Below are 15474 nucleotides of genomic sequence, written 5' to 3' on the forward strand. Positions count from 1 at the left end.
AAGTGTTGTAAGATGTGAGCAAGGGAAACGGGACCGCGTGGCCTAACGGACAAGGCGTCTGACTTCGGATCAGAAGATTGAGGGTTCGAGTCCCTTCGTGGTTGAAGGCCCCTCCGTTATTTATGGAGAAATACTTAAAGCCATCGCGACAGACCGTATAAGAAGTGAGTATTTTCAAGTTTAAACAATTTGTGCTTGCATAGACTTGGGGGCACTTTGCACACGACTGAACATCCAAAACTTGTCCGTTTCTTTTTTTTTTACTTCTGGAGGACAAATTGTTTAAAAAAAGAACCACAAAAGCAGGCGGCTCAGGTCAAAGGTTTTGAGTGTACTGCTCACCTGGAAGGTGGTCACACATGACTTAACATCCAGTATGGAGCCATTGTCTGTTTTAGTCTGTCCCTGTTGTTTTATGCATTGAATTTTGTTAGCAAAAAGAAAGAAAGAAGCACCCCACAGCAGGCCGGTTAGCTCAGATGGTTAGAGCGTGGTGCTAATAACGCCAAGGTCATGGGTTCAACCCCCATACTGGCCAGTGGTGACCATTTAACAACTCGACGTCAGAATCAGAAGGAGCTTTGTTGCCAAGTACCTTCTTACACATACAAGGAATTTGCTTTGGTGTTGAGGTGCTACACGCAGACAGACATACAGCTGACATAAATAGATGTAGAAATATGTAATAAACAAATGCAAGTTATATATGAAGAATAGAGAAAAATAATACAACTGACAATATAAAAAAATGGAACAACAACCACTTACAATTAACAACAAATATTTGTGGCGAGAGGTTTTGGTCCTGATGGACCGCAGCCTCTTGCCAGAGGGGAGAGTCTGAAACAGTTTGTGACCGGGATGGGAGGCGTCAGCTGCTGCAGTCTTTCCTGCTCGCCTCAGAGTCCTGGAGGCGTGCAGGTCCTGAAGCGATGCAAGATTGCAGTCAATCACCTTCTCTGCAGAGCGAATGATACGCTGCAGCCTGCCCTTGCCCCGGGAGTGGGTCTATGATGGATTTAAGGTGGGACAACACAAGGCGCTCCAAAGACTTCATCACCACAGAGGTCAGGGCGACGGGTCTGTAGTCGTTTAGTCCCGTGGTCCTTGGTTTTTTGGGGACAGGGATGATGGTGGAGGCTTTGAAGCAGGCTGGCACATGGCATGACTCCAGTGAGGTGTTAAAAATGTCTGTAAACACCGGAGACAGCTGATCAGCACAGTGCTTCAGGGTGGATGGGGAGACAGAGTCCGGCCCCGCTGCTTTGCGAGGTTTCTGCCTCCTGAACAGTCTGTTAACATCCCTCTCTTGGATGGTAAGAGAGGGGGAGGAGGTGGGGGATGAGATGGTGGACTGTGGCCGATCAGTGGTGTGACGGGGGATGGTGTCAGGTCTGTCCCATTGTCTTTCAAAGCGACAGTAAAACTGGTTCAACTCGTTGGCAAGGCGTGAGTCGTTCATGGAGTGGGGGGATTTAGGTTTGTAGCTGCTGATCCGTCTGAATCCTCTCCAGACAGAAGCAGAGTCATTCCTTGAGGACTGGTCTTGTAGTCTCTCTGCATACAGCTGTTTAGCATCTCGCACCGCCTTGCTAAACCTGTACTTTGACTCCTTAAACCTGGCCCGGTCTCCACTCCTAATCGCCTCTTCCTTTTCCAACCTCAGCTGTCTGAGCTTAGCTGTGAACCAGGGTCTGTCATTGTTATAACTCACCCTGCTGCGTGTTGGAATGCAGCTGTCCTCACAGAAGCTGATGTAGGATGTCACAGCCTCTGTAAACTCATCCAGATTGTTGGTAGCAGTCCTGAAAACATCCCAGTCAGTGCAGTCCAAGCATGCCTGAAGATCCTCTACAGCTTGACTGCTCCATTTCTTTGATGTCCTCACTACAGGTTTACAGAGTTTTAATTTCTGTCTGTAAGCAGGAATCAGGTGGACCATGACATGATCAGAGTGTCCCAGTGGAGCGCGTCTAACGGCGAGATAGGCACTGCTAACTGTGGTGTAACAGTGATCCAAAGTGTTCCCCTCTCTGGTTGGACACTTAATGAACTGTCTGTATTTGGGGAGTTCTTGGCAGAGGTTTCCTTTGTTAAAGTCACCAAGAACAATAACAAGGGAGTCCGGGTTTGTCTGCTCCACACACAGTATCCGGTCGGCCAGCATGCGCTGTGCGTCCTGCACGTTGGCGTGCGGCAGAATGTAAGCACCAACCAGAATGAATGAAGCAAACTCACGGGGGGAGTAAAGCGGTTTACAGTTTATGATTAAAAATTCCAGATTAGGAGAACAGTGCTGCTGAATGGCGTTTGCATTGTCCTGCTCACAAGCGAGAGCTTTCCGATTTAAACAAATTCTGCCCCTCTTATGCCAAGTTACAAGGACTTTACACATGACAGGATATCCAGTGACTGTTAGCACGGCGCTAAAAGCTACAAGATCTTGAGTTTGATTCCCAAGCTGGCCACTCTTAGTGCTTTGACAAGACCAGATCACCAAGTGTTGTAAGATGTGAGCAAGGGAAACGGGACCGCGTGGCCTAACGGACAAGGCGTCTGACTTCGGATCAGAAGATTGAGGGTTCGAGTCCCTTCGTGGTTGAAGGCCCCTCCGTTATTTATGGAGAAATACTTAAAGCCATCGCGACAGACCGTATAAGAAGTGAGTATTTTCAAGTTTAAACAATTTGTGCTTGCATAGACTTGGGGGCACTTTGCACACGACTGAACATCCAAAACTTGTCCGTTTCTTTTTTTTTTACTTCTGGAGGACAAATTGTTTAAAAAAAGAACCACAAAAGCAGGCGGCTCAGGTCAAAGGTTTTGAGTGTACTGCTCACCTGGAAGGTGGTCACACATGACTTAACATCCAGTATGGAGCCATTGTCTGTTTTAGTCTGTCCCTGTTGTTTTATGCATTGAATTTTGTTAGCAAAAAGAAAGAAAGAAGCACCCCACAGCAGGCCGGTTAGCTCAGATGGTTAGAGCGTGGTGCTAATAACGCCAAGGTCATGGGTTCAACCCCCATACTGGCCAGTGGTGACCATTTAACAACTCGACGTCAGAATCAGAAGGAGCTTTGTTGCCAAGTACCTTCTTACACATACAAGGAATTTGCTTTGGTGTTGAGGTGCTACACGCAGACAGACATACAGCTGACATAAATAGATGTAGAAATATGTAATAAACAAATGCAAGTTATATATGAAGAATAGAGAAAAATAATACAACTGACAATATAAAAAAATGGAACAACAACCACTTACAATTAACAACAAATATTTGTGGCGAGAGGTTTTGGTCCTGATGGACCGCAGCCTCTTGCCAGAGGGGAGAGTCTGAAACAGTTTGTGACCGGGATGGGAGGCGTCAGCTGCTGCAGTCTTTCCTGCTCGCCTCAGAGTCCTGGAGGCGTGCAGGTCCTGAAGCGATGCAAGATTGCAGTCAATCACCTTCTCTGCAGAGCGAATGATACGCTGCAGCCTGCCCTTGCCCCGGGAGTGGGTCTATGATGGATTTAAGGTGGGACAACACAAGGCGCTCCAAAGACTTCATCACCACAGAGGTCAGGGCGACGGGTCTGTAGTCGTTTAGTCCCGTGGTCCTTGGTTTTTTGGGGACAGGGATGATGGTGGAGGCTTTGAAGCAGGCTGGCACATGGCATGACTCCAGTGAGGTGTTAAAAATGTCTGTAAACACCGGAGACAGCTGATCAGCACAGTGCTTCAGGGTGGATGGGGAGACAGAGTCCGGCCCCGCTGCTTTGCGAGGTTTCTGCCTCCTGAACAGTCTGTTAACATCCCTCTCTTGGATGGTAAGAGAGGGGGAGGAGGTGGGGGATGAGATGGTGGACTGTGGCCGATCAGTGGTGTGACGGGGGATGGTGTCAGGTCTGTCCCATTGTCTTTCAAAGCGACAGTAAAACTGGTTCAACTCGTTGGCAAGGCGTGAGTCGTTCATGGAGTGGGGGGATTTAGGTTTGTAGCTGCTGATCCGTCTGAATCCTCTCCAGACAGAAGCAGAGTCATTCCTTGAGGACTGGTCTTGTAGTCTCTCTGCATACAGCTGTTTAGCATCTCGCACCGCCTTGCTAAACCTGTACTTTGACTCCTTAAACCTGGCCCGGTCTCCACTCCTAATCGCCTCTTCCTTTTCCAACCTCAGCTGTCTGAGCTTAGCTGTGAACCAGGGTCTGTCATTGTTATAACTCACCCTGCTGCGTGTTGGAATGCAGCTGTCCTCACAGAAGCTGATGTAGGATGTCACAGCCTCTGTAAACTCATCCAGATTGTTGGTAGCAGTCCTGAAAACATCCCAGTCAGTGCAGTCCAAGCATGCCTGAAGATCCTCTACAGCTTGACTGCTCCATTTCTTTGATGTCCTCACTACAGGTTTACAGAGTTTTAATTTCTGTCTGTAAGCAGGAATCAGGTGGACCATGACATGATCAGAGTGTCCCAGTGGAGCGCGTCTAACGGCGAGATAGGCACTGCTAACTGTGGTGTAACAGTGATCCAAAGTGTTCCCCTCTCTGGTTGGACACTTAATGAACTGTCTGTATTTGGGGAGTTCTTGGCAGAGGTTTCCTTTGTTAAAGTCACCAAGAACAATAACAAGGGAGTCCGGGTTTGTCTGCTCCACACACAGTATCCGGTCGGCCAGCATGCGCTGTGCGTCCTGCACGTTGGCGTGCGGCAGAATGTAAGCACCAACCAGAATGAATGAAGCAAACTCACGGGGGGAGTAAAGCGGTTTACAGTTTATGATTAAAAATTCCAGATTAGGAGAACAGTGCTGCTGAATGGCGTTTGCATTGTCCTGCTCACAAGCGAGAGCTTTCCGATTTAAACAAATTCTGCCCCTCTTATGCCAAGTTACAAGGACTTTACACATGACAGGATATCCAGTGACTGTTAGCACGGCGCTAAAAGCTACAAGATCTTGAGTTTGATTCCCAAGCTGGCCACTCTTAGTGCTTTGACAAGACCAGATCACCAAGTGTTGTAAGATGTGAGCAAGGGAAACGGGACCGCGTGGCCTAACGGACAAGGCGTCTGACTTCGGATCAGAAGATTGAGGGTTCGAGTCCCTTCGTGGTTGAAGGCCCCTCCGTTATTTATGGAGAAATACTTAAAGCCATCGCGACAGACCGTATAAGAAGTGAGTATTTTCAAGTTTAAACAATTTGTGCTTGCATAGACTTGGGGGCACTTTGCACACGACTGAACATCCAAAACTTGTCCGTTTCTTTTTTTTTTACTTCTGGAGGACAAATTGTTTAAAAAAAGAACCACAAAAGCAGGCGGCTCAGGTCAAAGGTTTTGAGTGTACTGCTCACCTGGAAGGTGGTCACACATGACTTAACATCCAGTATGGAGCCATTGTCTGTTTTAGTCTGTCCCTGTTGTTTTATGCATTGAATTTTGTTAGCAAAAAGAAAGAAAGAAGCACCCCACAGCAGGCCGGTTAGCTCAGATGGTTAGAGCGTGGTGCTAATAACGCCAAGGTCATGGGTTCAACCCCCATACTGGCCAGTGGTGACCATTTAACAACTCGACGTCAGAATCAGAAGGAGCTTTGTTGCCAAGTACCTTCTTACACATACAAGGAATTTGCTTTGGTGTTGAGGTGCTACACGCAGACATACAGCTGACATAAATAGATGTAGAAATATGTAATAAACAAATGCAAGTTATATATGAAGAATAGAGAAAAATAATACAACTGACAATATAAAAAAATGGAACAACAACCACTTACAATTAACAACAAATATTTGTGGCGAGAGGTTTTGGTCCTGATGGACCGCAGCCTCTTGCCAGAGGGGAGAGTCTGAAACAGTTTGTGACCGGGATGGGAGGCGTCAGCTGCTGCAGTCTTTCCTGCTCGCCTCAGAGTCCTGGAGGCGTGCAGGTCCTGAAGCGATGCAAGATTGCAGTCAATCACCTTCTCTGCAGAGCGAATGATACGCTGCAGCCTGCCCTTGCCCCGGGAGTGGGTCTATGATGGATTTAAGGTGGGACAACACAAGGCGCTCCAAAGACTTCATCACCACAGAGGTCAGGGCGACGGGTCTGTAGTCGTTTAGTCCCGTGGTCCTTGGTTTTTTGGGGACAGGGATGATGGTGGAGGCTTTGAAGCAGGCTGGCACATGGCATGACTCCAGTGAGGTGTTAAAAATGTCTGTAAACACCGGAGACAGCTGATCAGCACAGTGCTTCAGGGTGGATGGGGAGACAGAGTCCGGCCCCGCTGCTTTGCGAGGTTTCTGCCTCCTGAACAGTCTGTTAACATCCCTCTCTTGGATGGTAAGAGAGGGGGAGGAGGTGGGGGATGAGATGGTGGACTGTGGCCGATCAGTGGTGTGACGGGGGATGGTGTCAGGTCTGTCCCATTGTCTTTCAAAGCGACAGTAAAACTGGTTCAACTCGTTGGCAAGGCGTGAGTCGTTCATGGAGTGGGGGGATTTAGGTTTGTAGCTGCTGATCCGTCTGAATCCTCTCCAGACAGAAGCAGAGTCATTCCTTGAGGACTGGTCTTGTAGTCTCTCTGCATACAGCTGTTTAGCATCTCGCACCGCCTTGCTAAACCTGTACTTTGACTCCTTAAACCTGGCCCGGTCTCCACTCCTAATCGCCTCTTCCTTTTCCAACCTCAGCTGTCTGAGCTTAGCTGTGAACCAGGGTCTGTCATTGTTATAACTCACCCTGCTGCGTGTTGGAATGCAGCTGTCCTCACAGAAGCTGATGTAGGATGTCACAGCCTCTGTAAACTCATCCAGATTGTTGGTAGCAGTCCTGAAAACATCCCAGTCAGTGCAGTCCAAGCATGCCTGAAGATCCTCTACAGCTTGACTGCTCCATTTCTTTGATGTCCTCACTACAGGTTTACAGAGTTTTAATTTCTGTCTGTAAGCAGGAATCAGGTGGACCATGACATGGAAGGTGGTCACACATGACTTAACATCCAGTATGGAGCCATTGTCTGTTTTAGTCTGTCCCTGTTGTTTTATGCATTGAATTTTGTTAGCAAAAAGAAAGAAAGAAGCACCCCACAGCAGGCCGGTTAGCTCAGATGGTTAGAGCGTGGTGCTAATAACGCCAAGGTCATGGGTTCAACCCCCATACTGGCCAGTGGTGACCATTTAACAACTCGACGTCAGAATCAGAAGGAGCTTTGTTGCCAAGTACCTTCTTACACATACAAGGAATTTGCTTTGGTGTTGAGGTGCTACACGCAGACAGACATAGATGTAGAAATATGTAATAAACAAATGCAAGTTATATATGAAGAATAGAGAAAAATAATACAACTGACAATATAAAAAAATGGAACAACAACCACTTACAATTAACAACAAATATTTGTGGCGAGAGGTTTTGGTCCTGATGGACCGCAGCCTCTTGCCAGAGGGGAGAGTCTGAAACAGTTTGTGACCGGGATGGGAGGCGTCAGCTGCTGCAGTCTTTCCTGCTCGCCTCAGAGTCCTGGAGGCGTGCAGGTCCTGAAGCGATGCAAGATTGCAGTCAATCACCTTCTCTGCAGAGCGAATGATACGCTGCAGCCTGCCCTTGCCCCGGGAGTGGGTCTATGATGGATTTAAGGTGGGACAACACAAGGCGCTCCAAAGACTTCATCACCACAGAGGTCAGGGCGACGGGTCTGTAGTCGTTTAGTCCCGTGGTCCTTGGTTTTTTGGGGACAGGGATGATGGTGGAGGCTTTGAAGCAGGCTGGCACATGGCATGACTCCAGTGAGGTGTTAAAAATGTCTGTAAACACCGGAGACAGCTGATCAGCACAGTGCTTCAGGGTGGATGGGGAGACAGAGTCCGGCCCCGCTGCTTTGCGAGGTTTCTGCCTCCTGAACAGTCTGTTAACATCCCTCTCTTGGATGGTAAGAGAGGGGGAGGAGGTGGGGGATGAGATGGTGGACTGTGGCCGATCAGTGGTGTGACGGGGGATGGTGTCAGGTCTGTCCCATTGTCTTTCAAAGCGACAGTAAAACTGGTTCAACTCGTTGGCAAGGCGTGAGTCGTTCATGGAGTGGGGGGATTTAGGTTTGTAGCTGCTGATCCGTCTGAATCCTCTCCAGACAGAAGCAGAGTCATTCCTTGAGGACTGGTCTTGTAGTCTCTCTGCATACAGCTGTTTAGCATCTCGCACCGCCTTGCTAAACCTGTACTTTGACTCCTTAAACCTGGCCCGGTCTCCACTCCTAATCGCCTCTTCCTTTTCCAACCTCAGCTGTCTGAGCTTAGCTGTGAACCAGGGTCTGTCATTGTTATAACTCACCCTGCTGCGTGTTGGAATGCAGCTGTCCTCACAGAAGCTGATGTAGGATGTCACAGCCTCTGTAAACTCATCCAGATTGTTGGTAGCAGTCCTGAAAACATCCCAGTCAGTGCAGTCCAAGCATGCCTGAAGATCCTCTACAGCTTGACTGCTCCATTTCTTTGATGTCCTCACTACAGGTTTACAGAGTTTTAATTTCTGTCTGTAAGCAGGAATCAGGTGGACCATGACATGATCAGAGGGTTTTGAGTGTACTGCTCACCTGGAAGGTGGTCACACATGACTTAACATCCAGTATGGAGCCATTGTCTGTTTTAGTCTGTCCCTGTTGTTTTATGCATTGAATTTTGTTAGCAAAAAGAAAGAAAGAAGCACCCCACAGCAGGCCGGTTAGCTCAGATGGTTAGAGCGTGGTGCTAATAACGCCAAGGTCATGGGTTCAACCCCCATACTGGCCAGTGGTGACCATTTAACAACTCGACGTCAGAATCAGAAGGAGCTTTGTTGCCAAGTACCTTCTTACACATACAAGGAATTTGCTTTGGTGTTGAGGTGCTACACGCAGACATACATAGATGACTGACATAAATAGATGTAGAAATATGTAATAAACAAATGCAAGTTATATATGAAGAATAGAGAAAAATAATACAACTGACAATATAAAAAAATGGAACAACAACCACTTAGAATTAACAACAAATATTTGTGGCGAGAGGTTTTGGTCCTGATGGACCGCAGCCTCTTGCCAGAGGGGAGAGTCTGAAACAGTTTGTGACCGGGATGGGAGGCGTCAGCTGCTGCAGTCTTTCCTGCTCGCCTCAGAGTCCTGGAGGCGTGCAGGTCCTGAAGCGATGCAAGATTGCAGTCAATCACCTTCTCTGCAGAGCGAATGATACGCTGCAGCCTGCCCTTGCCCCGGGAGTGGGTCTATGATGGATTTAAGGTGGGACAACACAAGGCGCTCCAAAGACTTCATCACCACAGAGGTCAGGGCGACGGGTCTGTAGTCGTTTAGTCCCGTGGTCCTTGGTTTTTTGGGGACAGGGATGATGGTGGAGGCTTTGAAGCAGGCTGGCACATGGCATGACTCCAGTGAGGTGTTAAAAATGTCTGTAAACACCGGAGACAGCTGATCAGCACAGTGCTTCAGGGTGGATGGGGAGACAGAGTCCGGCCCCGCTGCTTTGCGAGGTTTCTGCCTCCTGAACAGTCTGTTAACATCCCTCTCTTGGATGGTAAGAGAGGGGGAGGAGGTGGGGGATGAGATGGTGGACTGTGGCCGATCAGTGGTGTGACGGGGGATGGTGTCAGGTCTGTCCCATTGTCTTTCAAAGCGACAGTAAAACTGGTTCAACTCGTTGGCAAGGCGTGAGTCGTTCATGGAGTGGGGGGATTTAGGTTTGTAGCTGCTGATCCGTCTGAATCCTCTCCAGACAGAAGCAGAGTCATTCCTTGAGGACTGGTCTTGTAGTCTCTCTGCATACAGCTGTTTAGCATCTCGCACCGCCTTGCTAAACCTGTACTTTGACTCCTTAAACCTGGCCCGGTCTCCACTCCTAATCGCCTCTTCCTTTTCCAACCTCAGCTGTCTGAGCTTAGCTGTGAACCAGGGTCTGTCATTGTTATAACTCACCCTGCTGCGTGTTGGAATGCAGCTGTCCTCACAGAAGCTGATGTAGGATGTCACAGCCTCTGTAAACTCATCCAGATTGTTGGTAGCAGTCCTGAAAACATCCCAGTCAGTGCAGTCCAAGCATGCCTGAAGATCCTCTACAGCTTGACTGCTCCATTTCTTTGATGTCCTCACTACAGGTTTACAGAGTTTTAATTTCTGTCTGTAAGCAGGAATCAGGTGGACCATGACATGATCAGAGGGTTTTGAGTGTACTGCTCACCTGGAAGGTGGTCACACATGACTTAACATCCAGTATGGAGCCATTGTCTGTTTTAGTCTGTCCCTGTTGTTTTATGCATTGAATTTTGTTAGCAAAAAGAAAGAAAGAAGCACCCCACAGCAGGCCGGTTAGCTCAGATGGTTAGAGCGTGGTGCTAATAACGCCAAGGTCATGGGTTCAACCCCCATACTGGCCAGTGGTGACCATTTAACAACTCGACGTCAGAATCAGAAGGAGCTTTGTTGCCAAGTACCTTCTTACACATACAAGGAATTTGCTTTGGTGTTGAGGTGCTACACGCAGACATACATAGATGACTGACATAAATAGATGTAGAAATATGTAATAAACAAATGCAAGTTATATATGAAGAATAGAGAAAAATAATACAACTGACAATATAAAAAAATGGAACAACAACCACTTAGAATTAACAACAAATATTTGTGGCGAGAGGTTTTGGTCCTGATGGACCGCAGCCTCTTGCCAGAGGGGAGAGTCTGAAACAGTTTGTGACCGGGATGGGAGGCGTCAGCTGCTGCAGTCTTTCCTGCTCGCCTCAGAGTCCTGGAGGCGTGCAGGTCCTGAAGCGATGCAAGATTGCAGTCAATCACCTTCTCTGCAGAGCGAATGATACGCTGCAGCCTGCCCTTGCCCCGGGAGTGGGTCTATGATGGATTTAAGGTGGGACAACACAAGGCGCTCCAAAGACTTCATCACCACAGAGGTCAGGGCGACGGGTCTGTAGTCGTTTAGTCCCGTGGTCCTTGGTTTTTTGGGGACAGGGATGATGGTGGAGGCTTTGAAGCAGGCTGGCACATGGCATGACTCCAGTGAGGTGTTAAAAATGTCTGTAAACACCGGAGACAGCTGATCAGCACAGTGCTTCAGGGTGGATGGGGAGACAGAGTCCGGCCCCGCTGCTTTGCGAGGTTTCTGCCTCCTGAACAGTCTGTTAACATCCCTCTCTTGGATGGTAAGAGAGGGGGAGGAGGTGGGGGATGAGATGGTGGACTGTGGCCGATCAGTGGTGTGACGGGGGATGGTGTCAGGTCTGTCCCATTGTCTTTCAAAGCGACAGTAAAACTGGTTCAACTCGTTGGCAAGGCGTGAGTCGTTCATGGAGTGGGGGGATTTAGGTTTGTAGCTGCTGATCCGTCTGAATCCTCTCCAGACAGAAGCAGAGTCATTCCTTGAGGACTGGTCTTGTAGTCTCTCTGCATACAGCTGTTTAGCATCTCGCACCGCCTTGCTAAACCTGTACTTTGACTCCTTAAACCTGGCCCGGTCTCCACTCCTAATCGCCTCTTCCTTTTCCAACCTCAGCTGTCTGAGCTTAGCTGTGAACCAGGGTCTGTCATTGTTATAACTCACCCTGCTGCGTGTTGGAATGCAGCTGTCCTCACAGAAGCTGATGTAGGATGTCACAGCCTCTGTAAACTCATCCAGATTGTTGGTAGCAGTCCTGAAAACATCCCAGTCAGTGCAGTCCAAGCATGCCTGAAGATCCTCTACAGCTTGACTGCTCCATTTCTTTGATGTCCTCACTACAGGTTTACAGAGTTTTAATTTCTGTCTGTAAGCAGGAATCAGGTGGACCATGACATGATCAGAGGGTTTTGAGTGTACTGCTCACCTGGAAGGTGGTCACACATGACTTAACATCCAGTATGGAGCCATTGTCTGTTTTAGTCTGTCCCTGTTGTTTTATGCATTGAATTTTGTTAGCAAAAAGAAAGAAAGAAGCACCCCACAGCAGGCCGGTTAGCTCAGATGGTTAGAGCGTGGTGCTAATAACGCCAAGGTCATGGGTTCAACCCCCATACTGGCCAGTGGTGACCATTTAACAACTCGACGTCAGAATCAGAAGGAGCTTTGTTGCCAAGTACCTTCTTACACATACAAGGAATTTGCTTTGGTGTTGAGGTGCTACACGCAGACATACATAGATGACTGACATAAATAGATGTAGAAATATGTAATAAACAAATGCAAGTTATATATGAAGAATAGAGAAAAATAATACAACTGACAATATAAAAAAATGGAACAACAACCACTTAGAATTAACAACAAATATTTGTGGCGAGAGGTTTTGGTCCTGATGGACCGCAGCCTCTTGCCAGAGGGGAGAGTCTGAAACAGTTTGTGACCGGGATGGGAGGCGTCAGCTGCTGCAGTCTTTCCTGCTCGCCTCAGAGTCCTGGAGGCGTGCAGGTCCTGAAGCGATGCAAGATTGCAGTCAATCACCTTCTCTGCAGAGCGAATGATACGCTGCAGCCTGCCCTTGCCCCGGGAGTGGGTCTATGATGGATTTAAGGTGGGACAACACAAGGCGCTCCAAAGACTTCATCACCACAGAGGTCAGGGCGACGGGTCTGTAGTCGTTTAGTCCCGTGGTCCTTGGTTTTTTGGGGACAGGGATGATGGTGGAGGCTTTGAAGCAGGCTGGCACATGGCATGACTCCAGTGAGGTGTTAAAAATGTCTGTAAACACCGGAGACAGCTGATCAGCACAGTGCTTCAGGGTGGATGGGGAGACAGAGTCCGGCCCCGCTGCTTTGCGAGGTTTCTGCCTCCTGAACAGTCTGTTAACATCCCTCTCTTGGATGGTAAGAGAGGGGGAGGAGGTGGGGGATGAGATGGTGGACTGTGGCCGATCAGTGGTGTGACGGGGGATGGTGTCAGGTCTGTCCCATTGTCTTTCAAAGCGACAGTAAAACTGGTTCAACTCGTTGGCAAGGCGTGAGTCGTTCATGGAGTGGGGGGATTTAGGTTTGTAGCTGCTGATCCGTCTGAATCCTCTCCAGACAGAAGCAGAGTCATTCCTTGAGGACTGGTCTTGTAGTCTCTCTGCATACAGCTGTTTAGCATCTCGCACCGCCTTGCTAAACCTGTACTTTGACTCCTTAAACCTGGCCCGGTCTCCACTCCTAATCGCCTCTTCCTTTTCCAACCTCAGCTGTCTGAGCTTAGCTGTGAACCAGGGTCTGTCATTGTTATAACTCACCCTGCTGCGTGTTGGAATGCAGCTGTCCTCACAGAAGCTGATGTAGGATGTCACAGCCTCTGTAAACTCATCCAGATTGTTGGTAGCAGTCCTGAAAACATCCCAGTCAGTGCAGTCCAAGCATGCCTGAAGATCCTCTACAGCTTGACTGCTCCATTTCTTTGATGTCCTCACTACAGGTTTACAGAGTTTTAATTTCTGTCTGTAAGCAGGAATCAGGTGGACCATGACATGATCAGAGGGTTTTGAGTGTACTGCTCACCTGGAAGGTGGTCACACATGACTTAACATCCAGTATGGAGCCATTGTCTGTTTTAGTCTGTCCCTGTTGTTTTATGCATTGAATTTTGTTAGCAAAAAGAAAGAAAGAAGCACCCCACAGCAGGCCGGTTAGCTCAGATGGTTAGAGCGTGGTGCTAATAACGCCAAGGTCATGGGTTCAACCCCCATACTGGCCAGTGGTGACCATTTAACAACTCGACGTCAGAATCAGAAGGAGCTTTGTTGCCAAGTACCTTCTTACACATACAAGGAATTTGCTTTGGTGTTGAGGTGCTACACGCAGACATACATAGATGACTGACATAAATAGATGTAGAAATATGTAATAAACAAATGCAAGTTATATATGAAGAATAGAGAAAAATAATACAACTGACAATATAAAAAAATGGAACAACAACCACTTAGAATTAACAACAAATATTTGTGGCGAGAGGTTTTGGTCCTGATGGACCGCAGCCTCTTGCCAGAGGGGAGAGTCTGAAACAGTTTGTGACCGGGATGGGAGGCGTCAGCTGCTGCAGTCTTTCCTGCTCGCCTCAGAGTCCTGGAGGCGTGCAGGTCCTGAAGCGATGCAAGATTGCAGTCAATCACCTTCTCTGCAGAGCGAATGATACGCTGCAGCCTGCCCTTGCCCCGGGAGTGGGTCTATGATGGATTTAAGGTGGGACAACACAAGGCGCTCCAAAGACTTCATCACCACAGAGGTCAGGGCGACGGGTCTGTAGTCGTTTAGTCCCGTGGTCCTTGGTTTTTTGGGGACAGGGATGATGGTGGAGGCTTTGAAGCAGGCTGGCACATGGCATGACTCCAGTGAGGTGTTAAAAATGTCTGTAAACACCGGAGACAGCTGATCAGCACAGTGCTTCAGGGTGGATGGGGAGACAGAGTCCGGCCCCGCTGCTTTGCGAGGTTTCTGCCTCCTGAACAGTCTGTTAACATCCCTCTCTTGGATGGTAAGAGAGGGGGAGGAGGTGGGGGATGAGATGGTGGACTGTGGCCGATCAGTGGTGTGACGGGGGATGGTGTCAGGTCTGTCCCATTGTCTTTCAAAGCGACAGTAAAACTGGTTCAACTCGTTGGCAAGGCGTGAGTCGTTCATGGAGTGGGGGGATTTAGGTTTGTAGCTGCTGATCCGTCTGAATCCTCTCCAGACAGAAGCAGAGTCATTCCTTGAGGACTGGTCTTGTAGTCTCTCTGCATACAGCTGTTTAGCATCTCGCACCGCCTTGCTAAACCTGTACTTTGACTCCTTAAACCTGGCCCGGTCTCCACTCCTAATCGCCTCTTCCTTTTCCAACCTCAGCTGTCTGAGCTTAGCTGTGAACCAGGGTCTGTCATTGTTATAACTCACCCTGCTGCGTGTTGGAATGCAGCTGTCCTCACAGAAGCTGATGTAGGATGTCACAGCCTCTGTAAACTCATCCAGATTGTTGGTAGCAGTCCTGAAAACATCCCAGTCAGTGCAGTCCAAGCATGCCTGAAGATCCTCTACAGCTTGACTGCTCCATTTCTTTGATGTCCTCACTACAGGTTTACAGAGTTTTAATTTCTGTCTGTAAGCAGGAATCAGGTGGACCATGACATGATCAGAGGGTTTTGAGTGTACTGCTCACCTGGAAGGTGGTCACACATGACTTAACATCCAGTATGGAGCCATTGTCTGTTTTAGTCTGTCCCTGTTGTTTTATGCATTGAATTTTGTTAGCAAAAAGAAAGAAAGAAGCACCCCACAGCAGGCCGGTTAGCTCAGATGGTTAGAGCGTGGTGCTAATAACGCCAAGGTCATGGGTTCAACCCCCATACTGGCCAGTGGTGACCATTTAACAACTCGACGTCAGAATCAGAAGGAGCTTTGTTGCCAAGTACCTTCTTACACATACAAGGAATTTGCTTTGGTGTTGAGGTGCTACACGCAGACATACATAGATGACTGACATAAATAGATGTAGAAATATGTAATAAACAAATGCAAGTTATATATGAAGAA

The 15474-nt window shown here is 48.3% G+C and overlaps 12 non-coding genes across 12 annotated transcripts; all 12 read left to right on the forward strand.

Moving 5' to 3' along the window:
* The first annotated feature begins 31 nt into the window (after positions 1-31).
* On the forward strand, positions 32-104 carry trnar-ucg. Its single transcript has one exon. It is a non-coding gene; the product is annotated as a tRNA-Arg (tRNA).
* A 360-nt stretch (positions 105-464) lies between these two features.
* Positions 465-538, forward strand: trnai-aau. The gene has a single exon. It is a non-coding gene; the product is annotated as a tRNA-Ile (tRNA).
* A 1991-nt stretch (positions 539-2529) lies between these two features.
* Positions 2530-2602, forward strand: trnar-ucg. The gene has a single exon. It is a non-coding gene; the product is annotated as a tRNA-Arg (tRNA).
* Positions 2603-2962: 360 nt separating this feature from the next.
* trnai-aau lies at positions 2963-3036 on the forward strand. The gene has a single exon. It is a non-coding gene; the product is annotated as a tRNA-Ile (tRNA).
* Positions 3037-5027: 1991 nt separating this feature from the next.
* On the forward strand, positions 5028-5100 carry trnar-ucg. Its single transcript has one exon. It is a non-coding gene; the product is annotated as a tRNA-Arg (tRNA).
* A 360-nt stretch (positions 5101-5460) lies between these two features.
* Positions 5461-5534, forward strand: trnai-aau. Its single transcript has one exon. It is a non-coding gene; the product is annotated as a tRNA-Ile (tRNA).
* A 1525-nt stretch (positions 5535-7059) lies between these two features.
* On the forward strand, positions 7060-7133 carry trnai-aau. The gene has a single exon. It is a non-coding gene; the product is annotated as a tRNA-Ile (tRNA).
* A 1545-nt stretch (positions 7134-8678) lies between these two features.
* Positions 8679-8752, forward strand: trnai-aau. Its single transcript has one exon. It is a non-coding gene; the product is annotated as a tRNA-Ile (tRNA).
* Positions 8753-10314: 1562 nt separating this feature from the next.
* trnai-aau lies at positions 10315-10388 on the forward strand. The gene has a single exon. It is a non-coding gene; the product is annotated as a tRNA-Ile (tRNA).
* A 1562-nt stretch (positions 10389-11950) lies between these two features.
* trnai-aau lies at positions 11951-12024 on the forward strand. The gene has a single exon. It is a non-coding gene; the product is annotated as a tRNA-Ile (tRNA).
* Positions 12025-13586: 1562 nt separating this feature from the next.
* Positions 13587-13660, forward strand: trnai-aau. The gene has a single exon. It is a non-coding gene; the product is annotated as a tRNA-Ile (tRNA).
* Positions 13661-15222: 1562 nt separating this feature from the next.
* trnai-aau lies at positions 15223-15296 on the forward strand. Its single transcript has one exon. It is a non-coding gene; the product is annotated as a tRNA-Ile (tRNA).
* Positions 15297-15474: the final 178 nt, after the last annotated feature.

The sequence above is a fragment of the Micropterus salmoides genome, unplaced genomic scaffold (assembly GCF_014851395.1).
Source record: "Micropterus salmoides isolate LMB-PRFRI ecotype aquatic unplaced genomic scaffold, ASM1485139v1 Ms_hic_scaffold_3933, whole genome shotgun sequence".
In the NCBI taxonomy this organism is placed as follows: Eukaryota; Metazoa; Chordata; class Actinopteri; order Centrarchiformes; family Centrarchidae; genus Micropterus; species Micropterus salmoides.